This window comes from Anomalospiza imberbis, unplaced genomic scaffold (assembly GCF_031753505.1).
Source record: "Anomalospiza imberbis isolate Cuckoo-Finch-1a 21T00152 unplaced genomic scaffold, ASM3175350v1 scaffold_49, whole genome shotgun sequence".
Lineage (NCBI taxonomy): Eukaryota > Metazoa > Chordata > Aves > Passeriformes > Viduidae > Anomalospiza > Anomalospiza imberbis.
Window position 1 is genome coordinate 522316 of NW_027100098.1, and position 6000 is coordinate 528315.

Below are 6000 nucleotides of genomic sequence, written 5' to 3' on the forward strand. Positions count from 1 at the left end.
TCTTTTCTTTGTCTTTACTTACTATATTCTCCACTGCATCCAATAAAGATGTTCTCCTTATCCCAGATTTTGCTATTAATTTATTTACAGAAACCTTTTCAATTTTTTTTCACAGAAGTGGCCAAGTTAAGCAGTAGTTGAGTTTCACCTCTCAACTTTTCTTTCTCCATGACCTAATAACATCCTTTAACACTTCCAAAGTTGCCTGACATTCTGTCCAAAGTTAATGCACCCTCTATTTTTCCTTTGAGTTCCCACAGAAGCTCCATGGGCAGTCAGGGCAGTCATTTTCCTCACCAGCTCATCTTTTGCTACACTGGCACAGGCTGCTCCTTCCCCTGTAAGATTACTTCCTTGAAATGTGTCCATCCTCTCAGGACCCCTTTGTTTTAAAGGGCTGTTTCCCTTAAAAAAATCAGTACCTTATTCGGTACTCCCCAAATCTGCATCCTAAATAGGCCAAAGTCTGCCCTTCCTAATTTCAGTGTGGAAGTTTTGTTGCTACCCCTCCTTCTTTCACAAAACATTGAAATCTTGATTATTTCATGGTCACTGTGCCCCAGGCAGCCTCCGACCCCCACATCTGCCACCAGCGCTTCTCTGTTTGTGAGCAGCAGGAGACAGAGCTTTCCTTGGGAGTGGAGTGTTTCCAAAAATTCAGTAAAACAGAAAACTCCTTAACCCCAATGCAGCATTAAGAAGCAGCATTCTTTATTCAGCCGGATGCACGGGGGATAGCTCCTCCCAAAGCCGAGCGTGCTGAGTACAGGAAAGTTTCTGTTCATATTCTGTATTTTGCACACATATTCATTGATTGTCCTGGACTAAACACACATCTGATAATCATTCCCCCAGAATCATTAACGTATTTCCCCTCCCCTTTTGCATGCTCTCTTCTGTTCTGGGGGTCTCTCTGGTGGTCCCTGGTGGTCGTGGACCCCAGTGTTCCAGTGGGCCTGGCTGAGCTGGCAGGACACTGAGGCTGGTGAACTTCCAGTTCCCCTTCTGACACAATGGGCATTTTGTGGTTTCCATAGGCCTGGGGTTTTGGAGAACAAGCTCCGGTGTTAACTCACCTGGTGTAGATAATTTATCATCTGGTAACATGAGGTCACAGAGTTATGTGAGGTCATCGAGCAGCTACAGCATCATAGACTGCCTCTGTGACATCCCAGAGCCTGCTGTGACATCATAGGGCAGAGGTCTGATATCCCAGAGCAGGCTGTGACATCACAGAGGGGCTGTGTGACATCCCAGGAGGGCTCTGTGACGTCACTGGGGTGGTCACTCCGCCCCAGCTCCCCCTCACAGTTTCTCCCAACAAGTCCAATGCTGTTCATGCCCAGTGGGGTCCCTTATCCCCTGGTATCCCCCCGGTCCACCTGGAGCCACAGCCCCCACCAAAGGACATTCCACAGGATCCCCCCCAGAGCCTGACATGGGGAAAAGGGGCCAGGGCTGTGTGACCAGGACATCAAGGACGTGGATTATCCATGTCCCTGTGGCCTGGGCTGGGTTCCCCAGGGCAGGAAAGATGTCTGGCAGCTGGAGCAGGGTTAGGGAAGGGCCTCCAAGGTAGGGCTGGAGCCCTCGGGCTGTGAGCAGAGGCTGAGGGAGCTGGGCTTGTCCAGCCCAGAGCAGGGAAGGCTGAGGGGCTCCTCATCCCAGCCTGGCAGCGCCAGCAAGGAGGGGATGGAGAACACAGAGCCAGGCTCTTCACCCTAAGACAGCTTTGTGGCTGCCCCGGCTTTGGGATGGGCCCTGGGCCTGGAGCAGGAGCAGCTCTGGAGGGCCCCAAGGCCGGGGCTCTTGTGCTGGCCTGGGCAGATGGGATGGCAGCAGGGGCTGCAGAGCTCTCAGCACCTCAGCCCGAGGGGAGCAGGGCACCCAGGGAGCCTCCTTTGGCCTTGGCCAAGCCCCTTCCCCCATGGCTGGGGCTGAGTCCTGGCTGAGCTGCAGCTGCTGCTGTGCCCTGGCCAGGGGCTGAGGCCGTGGGGCCAGTGGCCAGAGCAGCCTGGGCTGAGCAGAGCTGTGGGGCCAGAGCCGGCTGGGCTGTGCTGGGGAGAGGCCCTTGGTGCTGCACAGAGCTCAGGGCAGCTGGCAGAGCTTGCAGGGAGCTGGGCTGGGCTCAGAGAGCCTGGCACAGGAACCATCAGTGTCCATCCCAGCCTGGCTGAGCGTGCAGGGCAGGACTCAGCCCAGGCCTTGTGGGGCAGGGCCAGCGCCTGTGCAAGGCATGGAAAACAGGCAAGTGTCTGAGAGAGGAGGCTGCTCTGTGCCCTTGGGGACATGGACACAGCAGGGAGGGGGCCCAGGACATTTGTCTCCGCCCGCCTCTGTCCCCAGCCCTTGGCAGCCCTGGCTGCTGAGCCCAGCTTTGCCCTGGGCTGAGTTTGGCTGTGGCCCAGCTCCATCCTCCTGCGGGTCTCAGGGCCTGTTCCCGGCCATGTCCAGCCCTGGCCGGCCTCTCTGCTGGCCCAGAGGCCGGCAGAGCCCGGGGCAGGGCTGTCTGTGCAGCCCCACAGGTGCCACGGGCTCTGCAGGAGCTGGCAGAGGCTGCCCAGCAGGGAGGCCATGGGGCACAGAGCCCCAAGGCTGCTGTGGGCACCACGGCACAGGGGCCGTTCCCAGCCGCAATGCTCCTGTCCTGGGCTGGGCCTGCACAGGGGCTGTGGCACCATGGCCGGGCCAGCACAGGGTCACAAAGGGGCCACACAGCCGCTGCCGGGGCTGGCAGCAAGGCCGGGCACAGACAAGGAATTGCTGAGCATGGCCTGCGCTGGCCAGGGCTGACTGTGCCAAAGGCAGAGCTCAGCTGCCCTTGGTGGCTGCAGGAACACTCAGGAGCCCAAAGACCCTCCATGGCTGTGCTGGAGACCAAGGCTGGAGCAGGGAAATGCAGGGCTGCTGCGCCATGGGGAGGGCATTGAATTCCAGCACACACCTCAGCTCTCTGATGATCCCGGCACCATGCTGGGCCCTGTTTCAGGCTGGAGCAGAGCAGATGTTGATGGCACAGGAGCCCTGCGGGGCTGGCAGGGACCTGCAGCTTGCAAGGTGCTCTGCTCTCCCTCAGCTCCTCTCTGAGAGATCCAATCCCAGTTCGGCACCTCAGGGCACAAGTGGCACTGCCTGTCCATGGGCACACAGCTGATATCTGCCTGGAAAGGGGCACAGGTTTAAATTCTTGTACATTTCATAATATACAAGGACATTTTTATTATCTGGGTCACTTGAGTACTTTTAAGAAATACCAAAGTCTTCCCTCCAGGAATTTCCTGGAAGTGTACTGATGGGAGAAGGAGAAGAAATACTGATCTTCCCCTTTACTTGAGTCACCAATATTGTTTATTACATCATCTCTCTCTTCCTTCAGGTATTTCCACCTCTTCTGTTGAAATGGCCATGTCTAAGGACATCTCTTCACTAGACCAGCTGGATCTATGTCCTTCCTGTTACTCCCAGATTTCCTCCTCCAGATGCTCTCTGGTCACGCAAGGGCCTCTCAACTGACTGGTTACATGCTTTGAGCTTCAGGGAGTTGCCCAATCTTTAAGAAGTTCAAATAAATATCACATTAATCAACACCTTACTTATATTAATATCTGTCACAGTATTGCCTTTTCTTATGTCTCTGTCTAAAACTGTTCCTGTATGGAAATCCCTTGGGGATGGGGGACATGTCAGATGCTGCTGGGACATCACAGAGAGCTGAGGGAAGAGCTGTGATGGTTATTAAACTGTTCAAATATTCAACTTGTGTTTGTTGGCAAGAAACCTTTCTGTGCTTCTGAGTGTCACCATCCCTGAGCCCAAAGGACACAAACCTGATGAGTTGTGGTTCCCTGCAGGGGCCCTTGGACCTTGGCTCTGCCCAGGAGAGCTCTTCATCCACTTTCCCGCTTTTCCTCCCTCTGGGCATGGAAGGAGCTCGTGCCTTCAGTGTGTGACTCGTGTGTGCAAAGAGCAAATCTGGGCAGAATTGGGGCAGGGAGGGTTTGGGGGGACCTTGGGATCTGTGCTGGGCACAGAAGGTGTTTTCCATTGCTCTGAGACTGTCTGCTGTGCAAAGTGGATTTAATATCCAGCAGAGGAATGACTTTTGCATTTGATGGAGCTGTGTTTTCCCTTGGCTTTGCTGGCTGACAAGAAAAGAACATCCCTCTGTGTTTGGGGCAGCTCCTTCTCCAAGGAAAGCAGGTGGGAGTTGGAGCCAAGGAGCTGAAACTTTGGCAAAAGGTTTAATAAGACATTCAATGAACACAAAACACTTCTCAAAGCTGTATATTGGTCCATTCAACTTCACAAACTCTAAGCCATCTGAGTTTTAAGTTGCTCAACATTTTCAAGAGGTCAGAAATAAAAGAACGAGAGACAGAAAAAGAGAATGATGAAAAAGATTTAGAGAAGCACACACAGAGCTACCAACTCCTGGGTTCCAACACTGTTTAGATAGAAATTCCAAGAGGAGGTAGGGTCAAGATGTGTGCTCGCCTTGTGCTCAGCCTTAAATACCCCTTGGTCTTCCTGGGCCCTTCCCCCAGGTGGGACTTGGGGTCATTTGGTCACTCAGGAGCTGGGCTGGGGGCTCCAGAGGTGGCTGTGGAGCATTGCCTGTGCTGTGCCAGGGACTGGCAGACACTGCTGGGCTGGGATAGAGGCCCTGGGGGGATTGGGGTTCCAGGGCAGGGCAGGGCTGGGGTTCCAGGGCAGGGCAAGGCTGGACCTGCCCCTTCCTCCCCCACACACAAAATGTTTCCAGCCCACAATCTCCTCCAGTCTGTCACAACAGGCAGTGTTGGAGGTGAAATCCCAGCTGTGGCCACGGGCATCTGCAGGAAGAAGGACAGTTCTTTTCCATAGGAATGAAAGCCCCAGTTCTTGGTTAATTTCTGATTTAATTGCCTGGAATTTATTTGGTTTTGTTGTTGCTTTGTTTCCTTTTTTGTGCCTGAAGTGTCCAGTCAGGAGCAGAGTGACTCTTGCCAAGGAACTTTGTGGTGCTGTTGCTCAATATTAAATCTGGTTTTTGCTGCTCCCTTGCTGGGGATTTTTTCAGCGCTCTCAAGCCCTCGTTGGCAACAGGGTGAAGGAGCCCTGGGCCAGGCTCTGGCCTGGGGCACACGGGGACGCTGGCGGGGGGTCCCTGTCCCCTGTCCCGCCCCCCATGGCCCTGTGTCAGGCTCTGGGCTCGATCTCGTGGAACATCCTTTGGGGGAGGCTGCGGCGCCGGGGGTGGGGGGACCCGGGGGGACAGGGGACCCCGCTGTGCACGAGCAGCGTTGGACTTCTCTGGGGGAACTGGGAGGGGGGCTGGGGCAGAGTCACCTCCCCAGTGACCTCACACAGCCCCTGTGATGTCACACAGCCCCTGGGGTGTCACAACCCACCCTTGGATGCCACATAGCTCCCTTGTGATGTCATAGGCCCAACTCTGCGATGTCACTCTGTGATGTCACAAAGCTGTGCTATTACAGAAGATTCTGTGATGTCAGAAATTCACCCTGTACTATGACATCACAAAGTCATCCTGTGACATCACAGTCTGTTCCATGATGTCATAGCCTGCTCTATGATGTCACACAGCCAACTCGGTGATGTCACAACCCACACTCTGATGTCACAGAGCCACTCTCTACATGACGGCAGAGTCTGCCCTATGGCCTCACACTATGATGTCACACCCTGCTGTGTGATGTCACAAGCCCCGCTGTGATGTCACAAAACCCTCCCTGTGATGTCATACTGCCACTCAGTGATGTCACAGCACACACTTTGACCTCACTGCCCGCTCTATGATGTCATACAGCCATGCCATGATGTCACAGCCTGCTCTCTGATGTCACACTGTCCCCTCTATCATGCCATAGCTGCTTGATGACCTCACACAACCCACGCTGTGCTGTCACACAGCCCCCCTCTGACATCACAGCTGCTCTGTGCCTCCGTGACACAGCCACAGAGGCGCTGCTGTGACACAGCCCCCTCTGGGACACCCCA